Genomic DNA, 25,699 nt, shown 5'->3' with positions numbered 1-25,699 from the left:
TCGTTTAACTCTGAAAAACACACCTGCGACTGCATCAAATCAGATAAAGATAAGTTTGAAATATTCAGTGACGGTCTCAGAGGGCTATGTGTAAAACATAGGCTGTTATTTAGGTGTCCAAATCTGAAAACAAAGAAGAATGCAGACAGCTCTGACCGCCTGCGTCCTTCTTTCAGACACACTGTCCACTGGAGGACATCCTGCAGAGCACTGAAGGTCACAGACTGTAGCTGCAGTGTAGTTCATGTAGACTTTAGGCAGCTCTCACTGTACAGACTCCCAGCAGACGTCTCGTCCTGCGCTGAGAGGGGAGTGAGGTCCTTGCTGGAGGTGCTGATGTTGTGCAGCGGCGCCGTGTGTTTGTGGACGTAAACATCCGGAGGCAAAGAGTTGTGCAAGAAGCAGCTGCAGGAGTGAGCATGTCAGGAGGTCAGGCGATGATGGTTTTAATAATCTATCAGATCTATAAAGAGGCTGAGGTGTCAGGTGTGAGGAAGCAGCAGCCTGAGGGCTCCGCTCAAACCTTTCCACACACTGAATGCTTAAATCTTTATGTTTACTAAAATTACTGGAGCAGAAAAGCACAAGCACATTGACATTTACTGCATTATTGATCAGTGGATCACATCTCTCCACCTTCGCCCTGCAGCTTCAGCACATATTTACTGCAACATGTTTAATATCCTGCAAACATCTGAGTCAGTTTGACCCTGGGGTCCCTCCGCAGCTTTGTCTGAGAGTGGAGCTGAGTCTGAGGCCATAATGCTGATGAATGTGAAAACAAGTTGCTTCAGATTGTGTCCACAGTCAAAAGCAAACGTGTCCTCCATCAGGACAAAATGTCCACAGTACAGATCCTCAGGCCTTCAGTCTGCAGTCTGATGATATTGTGTCAGTGATGAATGCTGCAGTCTCGCTGAGACACTAACTTCTGAATTACCATTTTGTTGATGGCTTATTGTTAGTTTCTCCAATTCTTAAAACTTTTATTTTTTTGCTTCCTTTTGGTTTTTCTGCTGTTGTGTCCTCGAGTTTTTCTTGTCTGACATTTTGAGTTGGACTCCGTGTCCTGATGCAGACGGACTGACATTTCCTGCAGCTCGTAAATCAAACGTTTGTCACTATTTATGTCTGAAACCTCCTGCTGAGACTCTGCTTTCAGATGTATGTGTTAAGACTTTACGTGACAAATGCAAACTTTCCTGTACTTAAAAGAATAAAGAAACTTGTTTGGGAGTGTGGATTTGAAAGCTTTGCTAATAAACAGAAGTCGTGGGAGTGAATCTTCAGTGTGGCAGTGACCCGCTCTGTGTGATTGTGTCAGCTCTCCGTCTCCCTGCAGGAGGAGCTGATTGGTCGGGCCGAGTCTTGATAAGTGAAAATACAGGAAATAAAAGGCAGATGTGAAACGTCCTCATGTCCCTTAATGGCACAGAAACTGCTCATGTAGAAGTACAGTTACTCTGAAAAATGAGTACTCCATTGGAGGCAAAAGTATTCTTTAACACAACAACTTGACTCAAAGTACAGAAATGTCAACGTGAACTGTGGTGGAGATTTTTGGGTGGTTCACATGTTCTGTCAGCAGAGCTGAGAGGGACAGACACAGTTTCTGTCTCTGGTGTGTGCTGGCTGTCAGTGCAGCCAAGGATGATAGAATCAGATTCAGAATCGGGTTTTATTGCCAAGTACATTTACATATACAAGGAATTTGACTTGGTGTTTTGGTGCAAAACAATTAACATAAAGGAAGAATAAAAATAGTACATAGTAAAATGGAAGAAGTGAGGAGGTTTATTTTGGGAGAAAGTGACCAGAAACTGAAGGGGTTTGTTGTTTAGAGGTATAGGTGTTAAGTGACCTCTGACCTCAGCAGGTGGCTGAGAGGTCGAGCTTCCTGTTGACTCTGCTGCTGATCTGGTTGTTAGTCGTCATCAGTCGTGTCCCTGCTGTAATGACCTGTCTGCGTGCTGTTATGAATCGCCCCGAGCGCTGATCAAGGTCTGCAGGTCAGCAGGGAGCTGAGAGCGGCACAATTGCCCGTTATGATGCTTTGTCCACATGTCCACCCCCCCCCCCCCCACCCCCAGCTCCACCGCCCCCCGCTGGGACCGGATCAGAGCATAAATGCATCACAAGCAGCAGCGGCAGCAGCAGTGCTGTGGTTGAGGTCACCATCAGCAAGTTTACATTCTGCTTACAGCAGATTAACACGACTGATCAGTAAACTTCAGCCTGATCCTCCAGCAGCAGCTGCGCGGAGCCGACTGTGAGCTCCACCTGCCGGCACACAGACATGTGATCAGGTGAAGCTTCATTCTGATTGGCTGAGGATGGCTGCAGGTTTGAGACTTCATCGTGTTGGTGACCTCGTGACCTCCGCTGCCTCCTCACCTCAGCTGAAATTGTGGAGTCGATTGTGAGCAGATCTGGTGTTCACTCTGCAGTCTGTTTTTCCTGCATTTATTTACCAGCAGCCACATTTCAGAGCTTTGTTTTTATTATTATTGGAAGTTAATAACCAATGTCAAGTTATTATATGACGAGCTGCTTCATTTTAACTTCCAATTAGCTCTCCACCTGACAGTGTGTGAGTTAATGACACACTGTTCATTAAAGGAGCGCTTAATGGTGCTGATCACCATTAAACACCCTGTGGAGGGCCAGCAGAGTGTGTGTGTGTGTGTGTGTGTGTGTGTGTGTGTGTGTGTGTGTGTGTGTGTGTGCAGCCGCTGACAGCACAGAAGAAGAAGAATCAGAGGATCGAGGTCGAGGACGTCACACAACGCCGCCCTCTGAAATCAGCTCATGACCTTTAAAAGGATGCAAAATTAGCAAATCTGTCCACTTCATAAAGCCTTGAGGTAAGCACGGGAAGATGTACTGTCCTGCCGTTAGAGGAGTGTGAGTGTGTGTGTGTGTGTGTGTGTGTGTGTGTGTGTCGGGGGGAGGGGGTGGAGCTTTATTTAGCAGGTGCAGTTTATTACCTGTCATCAAATCCCCCTCCGAACACCAACAGCTGACGGTGCAGAAACACGAGGAGACCCAAATAAGCTCAATCAACACGGGTGATAATATTTCATATCCTCCACGTGTGTGTCTGTGTGTGTGTGTGTGTGTGTGTGTGTGTGTGTTGTGTTTCACAGACAGCAGAACATTTTTCAGCCCCTTTGCTCGTCACCCATGTCGACCTCCGCAGGGTCACCCGGGTCCCCATTGAGAGGAGGGCGGCGAGCAGCGGTGCCTTTGGAAAACCAGGCCGCCTCCTCTTCGCTGTCTGACCATCCGGGCGCCGCCGAGGCCGAGCGCTCGCTGGGAATCCTGTCATCAGCTGTAGGGCGGAGCAAAATGAGAAAGTTTCTCTTTTTGTTTCCCTGCTCCTGCTGGATCCTTTGTTCCTTCATTATCACTCACACCTCCTACCACAGAGGAATGAGGAAGCAAAGAAAGGAAGGAAGGAAGCAGAAGAAAATGACAACAGGAACAGAAAAGAGAATAAACAGAACAAAGAAAATTGCAGAGCAGAATAATTTAAACCCTTAGGGACTGTTTGGTGCATTTTAGTCTCTTTTCATGTTGTGATAACTGTGTGTGTGTTGATGCATTTGTCCTAAATGTAGTCCAGATTGTGTATTTGAGTGTAATCAGTGAATTTGCAGCTCAGCTCCTACAATAAGTCTAAAATACACTGTGGAAACTAAATAGTTACATTCAGACTGTTCAGGTCAAAAAATGCTCCATTGAAACCCATTCAAAGTGACATTTTTGATCCCACAGCCATCAGAGCAGAAAAACAGGACTTGTATTATTTCTGGGTGTCATTCTGGGCTTTTGACTCTGAATTTGTCATTTTGACTATTTTCCACCTGTTGAGGTCATTTTGACCATATTTGGCATATGGAGGAAATACATGCTATTTCCACTAGGTGACCTGTCACAGTCAATGTAGCTGCTGATCACTGACATATCCCAGACTGTCGGCAGCTACACTCACACACTGACATATCCCAGACTGTCAGCAGCTACACTCACACACTGACATATCCCAGACTGTCAGCAGCTACACTCACACACTGACATATCCCAGACTGTCAGCAGCTACACTCACACACTGAGCACGGAGACTGAGAATAATTCATTTTTCTCATCTGAAAACATAGTGGCATCATGACAAAAACTTGACATTTCAAGATTAAAATTCTGAAAATTAATAAATATATTTGACATATATCATTAGGACTGATAAAAAGTTAAAAAAAAATAACTCATTGAAAGTGGAAAATCATATTAACCTTTAATATTTTTTACAGCCTAATTTTAAAAGAAGCTCATTCTGTGAGCAGAGCGGTATGACTGGGAGTGTTTGGCGCTGCACCAGAAATAATAATGCATGAAAATGAAATTGCTGCTAATCACTGACACATTCCAGGGATCATCAAAAAAACACTGTAATATTGTACTTCCTGTTTTATTCTGATGCTCTTGTCTTGTCTGGTTTCAGGTCCTGCAGCTGGGTGATGGAGTCTCTGAGTCTCAGCTGGACATAGAAACAGTTCACTGATCTGTGGGTCTTTTTTCTTTTTTCTTTTAGGAAAACACCAATTAATGAAGATTTCTGTAAATGTGGCTTTAGACTCATTTTCAGCTGCATGATGTTGAGAAATCTGTAAAACTGTAGACCACACGTGAACCTGAGATCATATCTGATGATTTTCCATCCCAACACAAATATTTCCCCTCTGAAACAGGGTTTCACCAGCATGTTTACGCATTTTCCAAAACTTTATTGTCCACATAAAAGACGCGCCCTGATAACATAACATAAAAAAAATAAAACGACAGCAATACACAGCATGTAAAAAGTATAAAAATATGTCTCAGTGATACACATTCATGTAAATATAACTTACAATAAATAAATATTTATGTAGAATTATCATGCTGTGCAAAAACCAGGAGCACTGCGCCGTACCGCGGGTACGAGTCCCCGTTTGACCATCACCTGACAGCACGCGGGGCTGAAGATTATTGCTGTTAGCAGCTGGTCGTCCGTAACACTTCCCTAAGGGTAAAAGTTCCAATTCACGGTGTAGTTTGTGCCAAACTCGGCTGATCGTGTGCTGAACCCTCAGAGATGAACTATTACTACTACTGATGAGGTTTATTTTAAACCGACAGTTGTGCCTTCCTGTTGTCATGTGACAGTGAGCAGACTTCCTTCCTCCGCAGCGGCGGGGGTCGTGGCGATCGCCCACATCAGTTGAGCTCAGTGAGTTTGATTTGCGCTCATCAGCAGCGGCTCATTAAAAAGTTGAGATGGGCGCGTTGATTCTGTAATAGGCCTCCTGCAGCTCCTTAAACGCATCCTCGGCTAACAGCCCCGTCGACTCGTCCTCATTCATCTTCCTTCCTTCAGCTCTCACCTCGGAGAGTTCCCAAAACATCGCCCCTTTTGTTCCTCACATCACCGAGCTGCTTCTCTGTTTTCTCCTCTCTCTTTTCAGCATGTTCTGTGATTGAATTGTGTTTTGCAAAGTAGTGCAGGCGCAGAGTTTTCATGGTTCGGGTACATGAGAGCGCACAAAGGCAGCCATTGTTGGGAGTCTAATGGGAATGTTAAGTACAAGCAGGCAGAGCCATCTTTTATCTTGGGTATTTACAACTCTGTCACCAGCAACAGGAATTTGGAAGCTGAGGGGAAAAAGCATCTTCTTTTTTTTTGATCCCAGCCCGGATGCTCCGGCTTTCATCTCGCAGTGCTCTTAAGTGAACGGCTCGCTGTTTGTGGAGGGAGGAACAGAATCAAAGCCTGTGATTAGAAGGAAATATTTGCAGAGGTTTAGGGGGAGGAAGAAAAAAACAAACATAAAAGGAGGAAAAAAAAACTGGAGGAGAAAGTTAAATTTACCATCTCCACAAAAGTATTTGGCAGTGTGTTCGCTGCAGGAGCTGTGGCCTCCAGCAGCTTCCTCTCATCACCATGCACCATAATCCTCTCTTTGTTCACACAAACTCAATTGTTGCTTTAAAAAAACATGATTTCACTGGTTGAGCGTGCAGAGGAGCCCTGAGCGCCGCTGTTATTCTGCGTGTTTCTTCACAGCCAGGACGGTGCTCTGTGTTCTGTCTGATATCCATCCGTGCACCGCCTGCAGTACCAATTACGCTCCACTTTCCCCGTTTCTGTCGACCTGCACACCTCACGGCCTCGCTGCGCCGTACCTCCGGATTTTTGATTTAACCACATACGGTCGCTCACCGCAGTGGGTCAAGTCCGGTTCAGCATGCGGGCCGCGTGTGTGTCGCTCCGTTCCTCCAGATAACGTGGAATTACACGGCTAAGTTATTGCGCCGCAGCGTGAAGGGGGAGAACCCGAGGGGAGTTTTAACTGCGTGTCAACGGGGAGCGGCGAGCTTTAATGGGGGCCACTGGGGGTCGACGGGAAGGAGACCGGGCGGAAGGTCAAAGACTGAGAGCAGAGTCGAGCCGTGTGCGTGAGGTTAACATTCGTAGGAAAGAGGCTGAAAGAAGCAGAAGAAGAAGAGGTGAAGCATGGCTCCCCCGCCGCCGAGCGCCGCTCTGCCCCCCTTGATGCTAATCCTCTGAAAGCTGTTTTCTAGCGAGGATTAGTGCCAGCGAGAACAAGGCTTAGAGCTCTCCGCCGAGTCGAGATGAGAAATCGAATACAGGTGCTTGTCGGGGGCTGAGCCCGATGACTTTTCTGTGTGCAATATCATAAAGGGGGGGTCGCTCTCGCTGCGCCAGCTGCTATTTCATCCTTCAGGGCCGGATTGTTGGAATTCAGGCCAATGCTGACTCGTGCACAACGCCGAGAGAAAAAAAAAACCTGCTGAAGCTCAGAGGATCCTCTAACCCAGAAATCACAACCTCCCTCCTCACACACTCAGGTTCACACTGTTACCAGCCACAAATCATCATCACCATCATCATCATCATTGCCATCAACGTCATCAAACATTGTTTCCAGGTTGTGTGTCTGTCGTGGAGTTTGTTGATGTGTTTTTTTTGTGTATTTTATTCTCGTTTTCTAGCCTGACCTGCCCAGATCTCAGATCTGTTTAAAAAATTGAGCATAGCATTAGTTAAATCAAACGCTGCTATTATTGATATCAGCTGATACCATGCAAGCCCTCATCAGCTGATGGCCAGCTTATTTCACCTCAAAGCAGCTGATCAGCTAAATGCACTCGCGCCACCTTATTTAAGCTACTCTAGCCCGCCTACTCTTCGCTGCTCTACCTCAGCTCCTCCTCATGCTGTTTTGACTCAATCAATGCCGTTGTTGTCATTGGTGCCTGCTCTGTTCAGTTTTGCTGCTTCTCTCGCTGCCTCAGGCTTTCCTCGTATGCAAAGGAAGGGCAGGAGTGTGTGCTGTTCCTTCTTTACACTTTCCACGCAAGCACGTGGATGGACAGGAGGACACCAGAACAGAGCCATACTGCCAAATACCAATAACTGCATAAAGTATGAATATTTTTAATGGCAAATAAAGCTAAATATAACGAGCTGCTAAGAAGTTTTTTCTTGACAAAGTGGTCCTGACTGAATTAAGTTTGTCAGCAGTTTGTAAAGTTGAAAAACAACGAAGCCAATCAGAAACTGAGGCAAGATGAACATCATCTTCCTGTGCCAGAGACAGAAAAATGTCCACAAAGTGACGTTAAGATCGCGCATTTGAACACGTTCTCAACTCACTGAAATTATGTTTGATTCCTTGAATATAAATCTCTAAAGTATCTAAAAACTTCAGCCCAGAAAAACAGTGTTCCTCTGACTCTGTTGGAGCAAAAGAACAAACTCTTCAAACTGAGAAAACTCGAGTGAAGCAGCTGAAGATCGTGCTGGTGAATGTTGGTGAATGTCATGTTCGTTTAGGTTTCAGCTCTCAGCAGCTGATGAGTGTTTCTTCCTCTGTGATGATATTTAATTTTACAGGAAGTATTTTGGTGGCAGTTATTCTCTCAGCAGCTGATGAATGTGTATTTTTCTTTCTGTCATGATATTTAATTTGAATGCTGATGCAGCAGAACAAACGCGCCTCATGTTGTACATCACTGAAGAATAAACGTGCTCTCAGCTCGTCCTTGTTCGGGGGATTATTTTCTGTCAGGAGCTGCTGTTTATTTTTTTTTCCAGGCTTCCAGCTGGTGTGGCGGTGTACGTGTGTGTGTGTGTTGCGTCCCCCGGGGTCGGCGGCTCGGTGCTTGTAATGCATGGCTGTGCTCACCTGTTCGACACGGGAGACGCATCGCCTCCATCGCCGAGGCCGCAAGACGGATGGGGAGGAGAAACAGCAGCATCGGCGCTCCTGGAGGTGACCCAGCTCCGCTCGGCGCCGCAGCCCAACGCTCGGCAGCACGGGCGGCCGGGGAGGACAGCGGCGGGAAGGGCGACGGTTCAAGGTGCCTTTGAGCAAGGCAGAGAACCCACAGAGTCGGCAGGAGATTGTGACCCACTTCCATACCTTCAGCTGAAACTGTAGCAGCGTTATATAATGAGAGTGACTGTAAACTCCTGAAGACCAACAGAACGAGGAGGTGAGATTGAAGCATGCGTTTGTCCGCTTGCTGACACGTCTGAACACCTCTGAAGTAAGGCTGGGATATGGATAAAAGTCTTATCATGATAATTTTTTTTAATATCAGTGAATATTATATATATAATATATATATTTCATGATATACATCAAATCACTATTTCTGTCAAGTTTAAAGATTCCCTTTGCGATATAAAGATATCATAACCAGTGATGCACAATAATGATTAATATAACCGATACCAATAAACCGATAACTTCCAGCTTCTCGTGGCCGATAAGATACCGATAACCAATAACTTCTTCATGTTTGTGTTTCGTTACCTGAGGGTCTGAAAGGCTTAGATGTGCTGAGTACAAATTAACTTAATATGTGCATTTTCATTGAAAAAAATGACATTTTTCAGAGCGGGCATTTGGAGACACCGGCGGAGACGCCGGCGGAGACACTGGCTGAGAATGAGTGGAGTGAACATTGTGAGACACCGGCGGAGAATGAGGACGGAGCGGACATCAGGAGGCACAGACGGAGACATGGGTGGAGACACTGGCAGAGAATGAGGATGGAGCCCCCCCCCCCCACCTCCAAGTATTCTAGGAAGTATTTTATGAAGTATTTTATGTTTGACTCTGCTGCTCTCTAACGTTTCTTCAGGATTGTAGAAAAGTTTGTGAATCTGTTCATTTATCTTCCAATAGTCTGAGCTTCCAGAGCGCGGTGATGAGATGAGATTCAAACTCTGAAGACGTGTTTGCGTTTGTGTTTGTGAGGAGCGCAGCCAGATTTCACTGAGGTCGGCTGCAGCTCTCTGAGAGAGATTCAGCTGCAACTTTCTGACCTTTTCTAACGTTTGACTCGTTGCTTTTTTGTGTAAATTTGTCTCCGCTCGTGACTCTGTTTCACAGTCCGGTCCTGCTGCAGGAACATACGTCTGCTGCACAAACACACCAACATTTGAATGTCAAATCTAAAGACGTGCTGATGAAAAACATGGAATTTAAATGTCATGCGTGTTTGCAGCGTCTTGACTTCATCACTGTCTGATGTCAGTCCTCAGCTCGGCGTCTCTGACGGCGGTCACTGTAACAGAAAGAAAAACCAGAGCGCTGCAGCTGCTCTGCTTCCTGCTGCTGATGTTTCCTCCCCTCTTCAGTTTTCCGCCGGCGCTGCAAAGCCAAAGGCCACGAACCATCAGCTCCCTCATCGATAGCTGATAACCTTTGTGTGAGAAACGCACCGCACCTCCATCTGCACACACAAACAACACGCCGATCAATGGCGCCCTGTTCGATAGGAGGAAAAGTGCAACAACACGTTACAGACTCCCGCTGCCTCTTAACTTTGCAATTAGCCCCGGCCTGGTGGCCACGCCCCCCCGCTGAGCCCCCCGCAGAGCGCGGTCATGTCCAGCCTCCGCCTGCTCCATGACGAGCTGGGGGCTCATTAGCGAGCGGTGGGCGGCGCTCCTCGTCCGTGTCCTTATTAAGGAGCAGCGGGGTTCCTCATTAAACAGCTCAGTGGCTGTAAGTGGCTCGTCTTTATTTTCCCGGGTAGCACCTGAACGTCTCTCAAACAGTCACAGCTCCGCCCGCCCGCCTCTGCTCCCATCATGCTCTGCTCCCATCATGCTCTGCTCTCTGTATCAGTGAGCCAGCAGGTTTCATAAGCTGCTGTTTGCTCCTGTGAGTCCAACATGACGACACGGCTGACAGCTGAACGAGTCTCTGCTGCTGGTGAGTCACCAGTTGAGCCGAGCTCCGAGTGTCTCAGCAGATCATCTCGATCCAAAATTACTCGACTTCGTCTCACAGCAAAGAGACAAAAGGAACCGATGAAAATATTAAGAGCTAATTCTGCAGGTTTGTGGAGCTGCATTCATTTCATCCACCTCTTTTTCCTTTGCTGTTTGACCTCCTTTCTCTCACTGAGTAAACTGACGACCTCAGACTGACATATTTCCTAATATATTTAACACATAATAACCAACACGTTCTCATCCCAACACGTCACATGTTGCCGCTCTGTCAGTGGACTTCTGCGTCTCCATGTTACGCTCTACGTATTCTTCTGCGTCTGCTGTCAACAACACATGGCAGCCAACACCAGGATATCAGCAAACACACATGCTGGATGGTTAGGATTAGAGGAACGAGGCACACGGTAAGGTGGAGACAAAAATGCCCATCACATTCAGACGTGATTTAATGCGGATGCTAAAGGTGGCTCTGGTGTCGGGGAAATCACTCTAAAAGTGGCGCTATTTGACGACTTCCGAAAACGAAAGAGCTGCAAAAACAACTGAAGAACTACAAAAAAGTTTGTCTGAACTAACTAATTTGTATGAATTTCCAGCAGATTATTTCAAGTAAATATTTTGAGTTTTTTCAATATTTTTAGGACATTTTCACAAAATTCTCTGTATTTTAAATTCAGCACAGATGTAGCTAATCTTGAATGAGCATTTTCATGGCTTTCTATGACAACAGTGTGACTGGTCCAGAGAGAGATCACTTAAAGCAGAAGAAGCAAATGGACATTAACTTGAAATTATTTTGCCAAACTAAAGCTGCAGTTTAGAGCAGGGTCATGGGATCATCCGAATCTAAAGGAATGTGTTTAGGGAACTGAGATGAAATCTGGCCAGCAGGCGACACAATGAGTCAATGAATCACCAAAACATGTAGGATTCATCCTCTGGGGACCATCAGCATCCACGGCACATTTTGAGGAATCCAGCCAGAAACAACAGAACTGTTGGTTGATGGGAAATATTGACCTGATGCTGCTGCTAGAGGAAAACTTCATCCTGTGGGGATCATGAATATCAACAGTGATGGAGATTCAGCCTGTGGTGGAGACGTGTTGCTCTGGTGCAGTGACGACTTCTTCATTGGCCAGGTAAAGAAAAAGGCTGCAGAGGTTGTTTCTTGAAGGACCGTGCTGCTTTATTCACTGACAACATGTAAAAAATGTTCCTGAAAGTGATTTTCCTGAACAATTTTTCTATTGTGTCTCATGAAATGTTAAACAAAAATCCATGTCGGCAACATTTACGGAATAAAGGAATGCAGACAAACTGCTGAGGCGCCGCACCGCTGCAGGGAGGAATGTACAGCCTTTCTTTTCCTCATCATTTCAAGTACCTGAGAAATGCAGGCGAGTCAGACGAGGAGAGGAAGAGGAGGAGGGAGGAAGAGAGGAAGAAAAGGAGAGAAGAATGTCTGTGACTGTCGGGCAGCGCTGGCCATTTATCCAGCACAGCGGCGGTCACGGAGCCGTGAATAAGCGAAGCGGGGGGAAGAAAGGAAACGGATCCCATTTCATCTCTGCGGGAACATGACAGAGGAATAAAAGCAATACTAAAGTTCAATGGGCCCTGCAGATTTCCTTCCACATGCAATTTGTCACAAGCAGCGAGGTCCATCCACTGCCAGGAGCCGTCCTGGAGCTCGCCGCCGCCACCGCCACTGCTGCTGAACTCCACACAATGCTGCAGTGTTACAGGAAACACCCTGCACACATGGGGCTGTCTGTGTGTGTGTGTGTGTGTGTGTGTGTGTGTCATAGTTAAGACCAGAGCTCTTCCACACTGACTCTTGTTATAAAGCAGAGGTATTGTTGCTCTGACCTGCCGGGGTTAATAGGTTTTTATGCGTTGCAGTTGTGACCACGCCCAGCTGTGATGTCATGTCGTACAGCGGAGCATCTGGTCAGCTGCTGGAGCTCACAGACTGTGGACTGTGCTCTTGGTGTGAGATCCTGATGCCCAAAGCCACGGACCAGCTCTGCGCCCGCTGTGGCTCCTGAATCTAATTTGTTCTCCCGTCATTTTGCACACAGCACAGCAAACCTTACTTTTAAACTCATGTTTTGAACTTTTCACACATTTATCCTGATTTTTTTAATTGTTTCACATGAGGGCCTGGCATTTTAAGAATTTCACCGTATGGTGTAAAAAAAATCTCCCCACGGAGGGCAAAGCTGTAGCAGCGGGGGGGCGGGTCCTTTTGACATACCTGCTGAGCTGCAGCTCATTCAGTCAGCGTGCACAGAGGAATGCTGGGAGATGAAGTACTGTGTCAGCAATAAATGATCAGCAGTAAACGTATAAAGAGAGGAAGTGAAGAATAAAGAGTAACACTCTCTCACTCACACACACACACACACACACACACACACACTGGTTCCAGCGTTTTCTAAGTGAGCTTCATTCCTCTTTTTCTCTTTAATGGTCGAGGTTTTGTCCTTTATTGCTCTATAAAACACTTTGTGACATACTTATTTAATTGAAAGTGCTAAAGTCTAAATCACTGTGACTTTTGATGAATCAGGTGGACTAAAAGCAGAGATGGCAGCATCTAAAGGGCTGAAAATTAGGGGGCAACAGACACATAAAGAAAGATGACATTACTTTACATGGACACACAGCCATAAATCAGGGGCTGGTGAAGGTGTGTGCAGCGTGCAGGTGAGCCTGAAATCCAATAAAAGCACATAGCAGAAGAAGAAGAGCTGCTCCTTGACTGATTTAAAACATCGTCCGTTGGACCAGTTTCTGTCTCAGAGAACAGCTGATCGCCGTCACACAGGAGCCAGACTTCTCTAAGGTTTAATTACCTCTGCAGCCTCATGATGAAACTCATCAGTCTACCCTCAGTAACCCAAATTTAGACGTTTAAAACCTGAACTATCACATTCAGTATCTTTGCTGTGAGTCTTCACATTGAGCTCAGGTGCGTCCCGTCTCTTCTGATTGCAGCTCACCCATCATCGGTTCGGCTGATTGGACATGAGGTGGGAAGGGACACACCTGTGTCACTATAAAAGCTGAGCCATGAGGCTGAAGAAGCTTCCTGCAGGACTCTTCAGGCCACATGAACATTTCTGCTGTGTTTCTGCTGCTCAGTGACTTCCAAAAACATAAATCTCAGCTCAGTGTTTCCTCTGTGCTGCCTGTTGTTTGTAGGTTGCATATTTTATTTGTAATGCACAAATCTCAAAGTGCTACAAGATAAAAGCATTAGCATAAGAAAAGCAGCCCATTATTGCACATGTGCTGAACCCCCGTGAGGAGCAACATGACACCTCCTCTTTTTAACCTCCTTGTGCACATTTAACTGTTTCATTAACACTATTGTGCAGAGTGGAAACAACTGGAATTATTCAGTGTATGAAAACAGTATAAAATAAACTGAATGACACAGAGAGTATCACATAATGCCTGGAAATGAATTTAAGGTGTGAATTAGTGATGTGGGCTGTTGCAGGACATGTTAGGGTGATCATTCGGACTTTCATTTATTGTTCCACCTGCCCACAGACTACAGTCGCAATTTTTCTAAAACTATTTATCTTTTTTTGTTTTCTATAAGGCTATTGTTTTATTGTGCACTGCTATGTCTAAATAAAATTACATTACATGTTTACTGACATTTATTTGTTTGTGCCGCCCACAGAGTCACAATCTTATTATTTTATTAATTTGATCTGGATCATATTGTGGTCACCTGTTACCATCATGAGTGAGTGAAGCAGCACTCGGCTGTTTGGACTCTGGCAGATAGATCTCATGCTCAGGATCCTCCTGTGGGAGACCAGTCCTCCTCCTTTTTGTCCTCCTCTTCCTCTCTGTGTCTCTCCATCTATCTATAGCCACAGTGCTGATTAACTCCCCATGAGGCCTCAGCGCAACACATCCAAATTAAAGACCACTCTCCTCCTCTCTCCTTCCTGTGCAATCAGCAGCTCCTTCCTGCTCCTCACATGTGCAGTGGAGCTTCCTCTCAACACTCCCACCAAATAAGACCCATTTTCTTTTTACCCTTCTTTCTCTGAGTCTCGTCTGAGTGGCGAGCGAGCGGTCAAAGTTACAGAGTGGTGAGGAAAGAGGGCGGCCCCCTGTGGAGAACACAGGCACCTCAGTTCACAGCCTCCTGAGTGTCGGAGCTGTGGGAGGAGGTGGCCTTTTCTGGCTTTTAATGTGATGGGAAATGTCACAATCAGCATCACACCTACCTGCAGGAGTCACATGCGTAAACTGGCTCTGGCTCCGATGGAAATACAACACGCTGGCTAACGCATTAACTTTAGCCTCTTAACCGGCGGGATGCATTGACACCCTGAATCAAAATACCATCTGTCTCCACCCGAGCAGCGCTCAAACATCCATCCATACTTAAGGGGCGTTTCCACGGCAATGCTTCTTGCATGAAACATTGAGCTTTTGTTGCAGTTTTGTCATTTCGTACACACGACAACGGCGTTTTGGGGCCTGAAAACACAAACCTATAAAACCGGGTTCCTGAGTATAATCTTTTAAAAATGTCACCCCTTCTGCCGCCATGGAAACTGGCGATTTTCCTGTGAGAACAGTGATGTTACATCCGCACATCACACAGGCACCTGGTTTTCTTCTATGGTGTGTCATTAAAAAGTTAGATCGTTAACTACTGGCCTGGCACACCACTGAGTTTTCACTTGTTTTTGTGGATCCGTGTACACGAGGATCGTTCTCAGTGTTTCATATAAACGAAGATTTATTTTTTCAAACACAGAGGAAAGACTTTTCTGTTTTCAGTACTAGCACATCACACCATGTGCTGTTGTGATGTCAACAGCAGACACAGAAGGATACCTAGAGCGTAACATGTAGACTCAAAAGTCCACTGACAGACAGGCAACGTGACAAGTTGGGATGAGAACGTGTTGGACAATTAGGAAAAACAAAACACACACACAGAGAAAGGCAGACTGCTGCACAGCTGTGTGCACAGCTCTGGTCTACTGTCAATAGAAAAGCTGTCTATAGTTCATGTTTATCAGGTTTCTGTGTTTAAAAGAGATCAGGGCCACGTGTAACTCTCACACAAACAGGACAGAGGACGTCATGTCTTTGATGGAAGGGAAGTCATAAAAATGTTTCTTTGTTCAGGATATCAAATGTCAAAAAAGATTTAAAAAACCCAAATTCCAATGTGGAAATGTCCCTTTAAACTCTCCGCCCGCCCTCTGGATCACATACACCTCTGTGAGCCAATCAGAGGCAGCGCTGAGAGTGGACGTGACCCCTGACCTCAGCAGATTGTTTGGCTCAATTTCAGCTTCCATTGTGAACTCGAGGTCGCCGCAGTGTTTGTTCCATCTATTGTCTGCTGCGACCTTTGACCTCTGACCTCATTACTGCTGCAGTCTGTGATGGTGACCTCAGAGGACCACAGAGTCCATGTCACCGCCGCCATCGCAGCAGGTCCAACACAGCGTCTGAAATATATGTTTCTGAACCGAGTGCACTCACCTGGCACATGCACAAACACACACGTGCACACACACACACACACACACACACAGTGAGGATGGTGAGCGTGGCCTGCGGTGCTTAATTACAGCCTCTGCCTGCGCTGTTTGTTTTGTTAAATTATGCATTAGCATTCATTAACATTAAATATGATTGTGATTTAAATAAAATGTGAACTGCGCACACAGAGGTCACATTTATAAATAAATGTTTAGTTTTGTGCAGCGTGTTGTCACGGTGACTCCCTGTGGACCCGCCTCCTCACGCTCCCTGACTGACAGGAGTAAAATGACTGATACCCATCCTGCACATGGAATCCAGTCAGTTATAATCACAAGTACAGTCCCTGTATCACACTATCAGCTGATCCCCCTCCCACTGTGGAGCCTTTTGAAAATAATTGTTTAGTTTCTGTGTAGTTTATTTATTTTTCAGGAGAAAATTCATTTGACTTCCTAAACCTCTGAATTCTGTGACTCATGCTGAGTTCACACTCGGCAACAACATGACCTGCTACAATACTGCAGAACCCCCTTTCAAGTGTTGCTCAAGCACTCGCTAACGTAATTGCTTCGTCACAGGCTCTGTGTGTCGTTCTCATCCCGACTCGTCACGTTGTTTCTTTATCAGTGGACTTCTGCGTCTGTTACGCTCTAGGTATCCTTCTGTGTCTGCTGTTGACGTCAACACGAGCACGTGGTGGGATGACGCTGCACATGGTTATGTTTATGCAACAACAGCACATGGCAACCAACACAGGGATGTCAACAATCACACATGATGTCACAGATAGTTCGGAGTAGAGGAAGGAGGCACGTGGTAAGGTGGAAAAAAACGTCACATTCAGACAGGAAGCAAACACCTGACTCATTCATGAAAGTCCAGGTTTGTTGGATATTAATTTGGCCAGTAAAAATATGCTTGGCCTGTGAGTCAAAGTTGATTTCAGACACTGAGGTGAGCGCTCTGTGGGACGGCCAACACGTTCTCACTCTCAACTTCAAATTCTGACGAGGTCAGCGTCCCTGCTGTCAGTTTTGGACGTTCAGGGACGACGAGTAAATTTACGCTCATGACATGCATTCTGTTTTTTACAAGTAAACTGACATTTTCACAAGAAATGTGAATCTTCTTGTTAATGCAGTCTCTTACAAAATAATCTTACGTCAGTAAAAGACATCATTTTTGACGTTTATTGTTTTGAGTAAAAAACCAAATGGGTTGATTAGGTTTCTACATCACAAAACCTGAAAGTGTTTTTTTAAAGTTCAGTCCATCTTTGCTGTCGGGTTTGTTGGACCCATTCCCATCCCCGCCCCCTCTCCCTTCAGGGACCTTCATGCTCCTTATATTCTGTCATTTTATTGGCAGCGTTTCAACCTGACGCCGCTCTGTGGTGTATCATGCAGACGCAACAGGTTCCATCCAGGCGTCTGGTGGCGTATCATTACACTGCAGACGGTTCTGTCCGGCTGTGTTCTTCCCGCCATCCAGCAACATTTTATTCACACATGAAAGGGGCCTTTTGGACTTGAGCACTTTCACCAAAACCACAGTCAAAGCAGCAGTATTTTTCAAACTCAGAATAAAAACCTGTCCGTACCTTTCTCATGAACAGGATATCTTCGCTTTGACACTTCACTGAAATAATGAGAATTTGGAGGTCAAAGGTCACTGTGATTTCACAAAACATGTTTTTGTCTGTAACTCAATGATTCATCAGGACCTGATCCGTAACCGTCTCCTCTGTCAGTGACACACAGTGAGGAGCTGTGAACGAGGAGCTGTGTGAGTTCTCTTTATGTCTCTTCACTTTACGTCTGTTTCTTTGTATTTTTATGTTCGAGACAAACATCCCTGCGGACAGATGAGGTCAGGTGTTTGGATGCTATATTTTGCACTCGCTTTGCTGATTTTAAACAGTAATAACAAGAACCTCGTCTTTACTGCTGCGGATCAGACCTGCAGATATCTGCAAGTCGGGAGGTAAACAGCTGGTCACCTCAGAGCGAGTCAGAGACGAGTCGGTGCTGATTCAGACCGGTCTGCTGCTGGATGTCGGAGTCTCGGCTGGCAGCAGGGTACCTCCTCCCGCTCGCAGCCTCTGACTCCACAGCTGCACTTCGATGCCAGTCACGTCTCAAGACGCTGCAGATGGGCGGAAACATGCTTTAACCTCGCTGCCCGTCTGTTTAGCCGCCCACTCCCCAAAACTCCTCGTCCTCGGCTGGATTAGCCGGCTAGCGAGCGGGTGCGGTGGAGTTTGCCCGACCTTTGACCCACGGCGAGCGCTCCCTGAGCTGTGTGTGGGTTTATCCGGGCTTCGGTAGCTCGTCCCTTCCCCTTTATTTTCCCAGCGTCCTGCTTGACTCACAGTTTGGCTCCCTGCGAAGGTTTGCAGAGCGGCGAGAAGAGGGAGACCCTGAGGTTGTGCCAGTCTGAAGGTGGAATGCTTTTGATTATACGATCCTCTCCTCGCTGTAACATGCCTGGCGGCCAGGCAGGCGTGGGCGGCGGGTAATGGAGGATGGGGGGGGGGGCGGCTAAAAGGACGGGCAGCGGGGTGTTGTTGTTGTTGGATGTTGCTCTCGCGCATCCCTCTGACACAGGTAGGCGAATCATCCGCGGCTGGACGGGCTCCAGGCCAGAGTGGCGAGTGTGATTCACATCAATCCAAATTCACCTTCTTTATTTCCCCCACAAACCTTTTTCTTTTCAAGCACCACTTCTTCTTCTCTGGAACGCCGCTCTGTTTGGCTCCAAACACCGCCGCTCAGTGTGTGTGTGTGTGTGTGTGTGTGTGTGTGTGTGTGTGTGTGTGAGCGTGGTTTAATCCCCTGCTACCCAAAGACCTTTTTTTGTAAAAGTGGATTTGAGTCGAGGAGGAGAGCCGAGCCTTTTCTCTCGCTGTTTTTTCTGGAGCTTGTGATGTCGTCCGCCCACCACCGCCGAGGATTCGGTCCAATCTTTGTTTACAATGCAGACACCGCTGACTTTTTGCTCTCTTCCAATTTTTCAATTATGTGTCCTCTGGCGGATAGCAATTACAATTCACTTGACAGAAAATGACCCCCCCTCCATGTTGTGTGATGTGGATAAAAACACTTGTTATCTTTAATATGACTGCAGTGTTGATGTGTCCCGCCGGGAAGAACTAAACTCCGGATTATCTGTAGCTGTGACACAGCGATCCGACCTGACACGGACACACGCACCGCGTTAGGCTGATACACAGATACACACCCTCAAATCACCGTCTGCTTCAATTACTTCACACTGGAACTTATCTGTCCGTCACATGGGGTCGCAGCCCCGGGGAAACTGATTGGAGTATATTGGATGGGGGCCGTCTCCTCCCCACTGACACATCTCATACTGGATGTATTCTGGATCCACACTGGAAATCTGAATTTAATGCCTCTGTCTATTCAATTCACAGAACTTCAGTTTAAAGCTCCAGTGTGCAGGATTTTAATATTATATAAGTCTGGGTTTTTTTTACATTTTATTTATTTATGAATTCAGCACATACAAAGATGTTTACAAAGATATCGACATATCATAACACACACTTAGTTCAACGATGAACTGTGAGGAGAAGAAACTGACTGCAGCGACAACAATAATAATTTTCTTTTCTTCTTGTTCTGGCTGAGAGACCCGAGCAGCAGATAATTACATGCTTTAGGTTTAAAATATATGTTTTATGGTTCTGATATTTCCTTATTGGGCTGGATTTATTTCTGCAGGTTCAGGTGTGAAGCTGCAGTGAGGAGAGATCTGATTCCCGTATCATCAGAGTGTGTGTCAGCGTGCTGGTCAGACAGCAGCAGGAGTCACATTCAGATGTTTTTAATGAAAAACCTGAGTGCTGATTGTAATGGAGGAGGAGGCGGCGGCGGCGTTCACCTGCTCGCAGGCCGGCTGCAGAGTTTCTGTCAGCCGCTGACAGAGAGCAGAGAGACACTTAAGATAATTGGCTCCCATCCCTCCCGCCATCACCTGCGGTAAGGAATTAAAATAAGAAATGGGGGGAAATGACTCTAAGCTCTCACAGCTCAGCGCTGAATCATAAATCAGCCGTCAGTCATCGCCGGCGGAGAGCAGCTCACATGAATCATCCGCTGGCACCTTCGCTGTTCTCTTTTTTAAAGCTCAGCCATCTCAGTCATTAGCTCTGCTGGCCTTATGAGAGGTGTCACACTGTGTTAGTGTGTTCGTGTGTGTGTGTGTGTGTGTGTGTGTGTGTTAGAGAGAACACATGCCAGCATGATCCTTAACTGTAATAGATGTCAGACCACAACTCAGCCAGCCAGAATCTGTGAATGCCACCGATCAGGACAAAGCAGAGCCGAACGGACCAACGCCATGCGCGCTGACTGAGGAGGTGGAGGGAGGCGACCACAGGTTGGACTGATGATGCTGAGGATAAAGAGAGGAGGAGGAGGAGGAGGTGATGACGTGTGCAGGATGAAGCCGAAACCTGCTGACTGCTGCTTCCAGTTTGTGTCTGTCCTGTAAAATCTCTGAACTCTCATGAAGCTTCAGTTTGTCTCAAACATGAAAACATGAAACACAAAGAAGGTCATCTAATGCTGCGTTTATGTGCTCCACGGAAATATCGTATTTAAGAGTCACAACCACATGAGTGGCCCTCCAAGGTCATAACTCCAAGTGGGAAACTGGGAAATTTTGATGATAGTTGTTGAGTTGGGAGGTTTGTGTGACATTTCAGCAAAAATGTCAGAAATCATGGAAACAGCATCAACGACTGACGGTAAAAATTATATATTTGGTTATTTTGTTCCTTGTAGCTCTCACTGACTTTTAGTAGAGTCACATTTGAGTTTCTGCGTCTGTTAGCTGCAGCAAACTGTGAACTCTGCAGCAGCCAGAAAACTAACACTGACAACAAAAGCTCATCAACACAACAAGTTGGAAGAATGATTTTCTAATTCGGAAACTATGACCTTCAGACGTCACGTGAACGCGGCATCACTCTCTGCAGTTTGAAGACAAACTGATGGAAGTGATCATAAACCAGCAGAGATTTGGATCTTCAGCCACCAGAGTTACAACTTCAAAATGTTTTTATCAAGTTTTATTAGAAGAGCGCTCGAGGACGCTGCAAACACCTTTAGAGCAGAGATAAGTGTTATTGAGCGAGTTTTAAAAAAGAAAATCTGATATTCTCCCCAAAAAGATGCTCAGCAACACAACTTAAACTTTAATACCTGAGCAGCAAAAAACGGCTGTTTCAAAAGCAACATTTAAGAAGGTTTCCTGTCCTTCCAAAAACACAAGCTTCACGAGAGGGGATGAAACAAAGTCCTGGTTATGGATTTGTGCAAATCTGTGATGGAAACCTGCCTCGTGGTGCTGATTGGCCTCTCCTGGAGGATCAACCTCCTGAATCTGGAGCACAGTCCTCCACCCTGCAGCGGCAGCAGAGTCACAGTCTGCTCCTCTATGACAGTCAGTCCTGAGCTTCATGTGTGATGATGCAACACGTGCGCTGAGATCATCATCGCACTTCAGGAGAACTGAAGAGACAAAATAAAGTCTCCTGCATACTGTCTCTCTGGCTGCTGGCAGGAAATAAAACACGGATTCAAGTTCTGCTGTCCTCTGCTGGACCTGTTCCACACTCAGCTGGACCAGGTTTGCTTATGAACATCTGAAGACATGAAAACATGTCTGTCCAAAGATTTCCTTACTCTGTTTTCCTGCAGCTGTTTCACTGCCGTCCACAACGTGTCCTCGCTGTTTTCCACAGAAAGCAGCGTCAATGCAGACCACACTGTGGAGGACAAGGAGGACGAGGTGATGTGTGTGTGTGTGTGTGTCTGTGTGTGTGCGTGTGTGTGTGTTTGCGCTCAGCCTCTTGTGACCTCTCGCCTTTATTTGAGTGTTGAAAGAGGCAATTTGCCTGCTGCCGGCCGCTCTCCTCCGTCTGAAGTAATCTGTCATTTCAGAGCCATTTTTACCTGATAGCTTCGTCAGAGACAAAGTGACACGGAGGTCGCATGCAGGCGGAGGAATGCACGACAGTATGCAACACACACACTGAACACACAGTGAGCACACACACTGAACACACAGTGAGCACACACACTGAACACACAGTGAGCACACACACTGAACACAAACACTGAACACAAACACTGAACACTGAACTCCCCGGAGAGAAGACGAGGAGATAAAAGCTGATAAAACGTCAGGTGTGTGTAAGGAGCTCGACAGGTAGACGACCTCCATCTCTGATCTGATCTCTGTGTTATAATAGTGTGTTGATAACTTCTGTACATTGATCGCTGACGTAATCATTTAAACTAAAGCTGCATCACATGTGAGTAAAAATGTGTCATTGCAGATATATTTAGCAAACATCAATCAATCAATCAATCAATCTTTTGCTTTTTATCTGATCAAGAGTATAAAACCCAAAGATATATAAAGTCTAAATACAAAACAGGTGAAAGAATTTTGATGGGTTTTTTTTAATGGATGATTACAGTTATTAATTGATCATCAAAGGTGCTGAGTGAATTGATTTTCTGTCAATCAGTGAATGAATCTATTGATTTGAGTCTCAGGTTTTGTGTTTCTTGGCAGCAGTTAGCTATATTTAATTTCAGTAAAAGCTGAAATTAGTTTAAGTTTCGTAAATCATCATTTTTAAATGTCGCGTCTTTATTTACCGTGAGAGACTGATCACATCTGCAGCTGATGCCGACTAATCAATCAGCAGATCCTCAGGCAGCTCACAGATATTTACTGCTTTCTTTCAGTCTATTGATGAGAAAATGAGCGATGGCGCTCATCTGCTATCAGAAAATAAAAGCTTTTGGTTTTAATAAGCTGCAGATCTGAAACAACTTGGTAGATTTGAATCATTTTTTGTGGTTTTTGTTAGTTTGTCAGAGATGATCAGTCAGCTGAAGAATCGGAGGTCAGACCCTTTAACTCTGTTAGCGCACATCAAAGCAGCAGAGATGATCCTGAGAGATAAATCAATCAGCTGTAATTCAAAACACAACAACAGCCATCAGAGACTTCTGTCAAACACACCTACAGAGCACTGATCGCTTCATTTCCTGCGAACGCTAATTTGTTCATTGCATCTTCTGATCCTAAACACCAATGGACAAAAGCAGCTGATTGTTACCATGGCAACAGGAAACACGGGCCAGCACTGCAGAGCCAAACATGTTGAGATGTGACACCCAGTGTGTTTCCAGTCCCAGTTTAGAGGAGCTCTGGTCCCACTTGAATCTTGTGTCGTGTCGTATCATAATGTGTCATGTTGTTTTGTATCATGATGGTCGTGTCATGCTGTCCTGTGTGAGGAGCTCTGGTTCCACTTTAATCTTGTGTTGTATCATATTGTGTCATGTCCTGTTGTATCCTATTGTATTGTATTGTATCGTATCGTATCGTATCGTATCGTATCGTATCGTATCGTATCGTATCGTATCTTAACGTGTCGTGTCGTGTTGTATCCTGTGACTACTTCAGGATGTAATCACATGGCTTCATCATCTTTTTGATATTAAACTGTCAAGTTGCTGTGACAGTTCTGTCAGCTGTTTGTGATCACGGCTGAATTTTGTTTTGGAGACACTAAAGATGATTTAATTATCATTTTAAATCTCATTAACACATTAATCAGCTCATCGTCTGAGGATATCACAGCATTAATGTCCTGATCGTGATTTAATAATCTCATAATTTCATTATATCAAACAGTATTTTGTGAGAAGGTGTTGATTTCAAATATCACACTTGATGTTTAAATCTTCTATCTTAAAACATCAAACCGTGTTCTTGAGAATGTGATTATTAATCCTGTTTGTTTAATCAGCTCTGTGGCTGAAACTAAATGGTTTCATGCTGCTCTTTAGCTATAACTGAATTTCTCAGAGCACGGTCTGAATATTTCTCAATAGTTTTGTTTTTAAAGGTGTGAACTTCAAAATGTCTCCGACACGTTAAACTCTGATCAGACGGTCCTGTTAGTGAAGTCCTGCATGCAGTTACTGTTGAAGGCCTGAACACCGAGCGTGAGTCCTGAAAAACAAAAGATTAGCTGCCGTCAGCAGAAGCTAAGCAGTGTGTTTGAGGTGAGGATGAGTTTGGGGAAGCTCCCAGGGATCGAGCGCGAGTCAAAGTGACATCCCTGAAGGTGTGTGTGTGTGTGTGTGTGTGTGTGTGTGAAGATGAAACGTTTCCTCAGTGAGGAAACTTTTCTCTACAAACAAACTGTGAGGACGGTGAACTCTGACTGTGAGGCGCAGCCGCCGGCGTGCGTCTACCTGCTGTTACCTCCTCAACTCCAAACAACTGTCGGAGCATGCCGACGTGTCGCCCTCCCTCGCCCTGATTTCCCCCGGCGAGGCAGCAGCCTATTGGTGGTCTCAGGTCGCCGCTCTGGCCTTTTAGTGGCCAACCCTCAGTGGGCGAGGAGTCTATCCCCGCGGCTGTCTGCCACCCTCAAAGGAGCGCCAGTGACCACGGTGCACCCCGCTCGGACTAATGAGGTCCCTGGGTACCGGCAGGCAGCAGGATGGCGCCCGCCGCAGCTCGCTGACTCAGTCCTGTCCTGCCTGTAATGTGCTGTAAGCCGCTCTTCAACATGATGCAACAGCTGCGCTCTACAGGCACACACCACACCAAACTGGGTTTTAGTCACCGACACGTCTGAAAATAGCAACCAGAATATCAGCAGTCACTTTCTCTGCAGTCAAAATTTGGCGTGCATCCTGTGAAGCTGCAGTGGCTCGAAATACTCGTTAATGATGGACGCCGTGTGATTACCTCAATGACCCCTGAGAGAAACTAATGACATCTCAGGCTCCACGTTTCTGACCACACCTGCTGACCATCAGAATCGGACAAAAAAGATTTATTGTTTTATTGTTTTAGTTACCATAACAAATTACAGTCGCTCTTTCAGAACAAGAAAGCTGCAGTTTTGTGCAGAAATGTGCAAAAGTTCACAGCGGTTTGGAAGACCAGTTTTCCTTAAAAATCACCAAAAATTTCTTAAAAAAAAAAAGGAAAAAGGTTCATGCTTTTTATCTCACAAATAGTAACACCAGTGAGGTCCAGGAGCTCCTCCGCCTCCGAGCAGAAGACCAAATCAGCCGCCAAAAAACAGAGACGATCCCTGACTGTTATTGACAGGTGATGTCATTGTTATTGTTTCCACAGAGCGGCTGACACGAATGTTACGTGTCACACTAGAGGCCGTCGCTGACCTCTCGTTTCTGTGATGCCGTCATGCTGTCTAAAATCACACACTGAGCCACATGATGCCGCTCGGGCAGCTAAAAGCTGCAGGATGGACGGACAGATGGACAGATGGACATACGGATAATGGCTGATAATAAACCACAATAGATCTCTTTTGTTATTTCTTGTTGACCTTTTGGATGTGGCCCGTTGCCGTGGGGATTTCTGTTGCCACAGTAAATGTTGAGTCTGTGACGCAGACTGGCGTCTGCTGTTGCTTACTCGCTGTATTTTGTCCCCGCGGCTGTTTGTCCGTCTCTGCTCTGTAACATTTCATATTTTGTGAAATGTGGACAGACAGCGGAGGGAGGGATCGACTCAAAGGTCACGGCTCACCTTTCCCCCTCAGCTACAGTGAGAGGGAAATGATGTCGCCACCGCCGCCGTGTCATAAATGCCTGTGAAAATCACAGGTTAGCAGGAGGCTGCAATCCCGCCTCCCTGCGCCACAGACAGTCCGAGGTCGTCACGCTCATCGGGCTGGTTCACTTTACATATTTTGAAACTAAAACTACTCAGTACTTAAGTCTCAGAATATTGATATTAACTTGT

This window comes from Plectropomus leopardus, chromosome 9, assembly GCF_008729295.1.
Source record: "Plectropomus leopardus isolate mb chromosome 9, YSFRI_Pleo_2.0, whole genome shotgun sequence".
Taxonomy (NCBI): Eukaryota; Metazoa; Chordata; class Actinopteri; order Perciformes; family Serranidae; genus Plectropomus; species Plectropomus leopardus.
The sequence above is the reverse complement of the archived record's forward strand: the minus strand, read 5'-3'. Positions refer to the sequence as shown.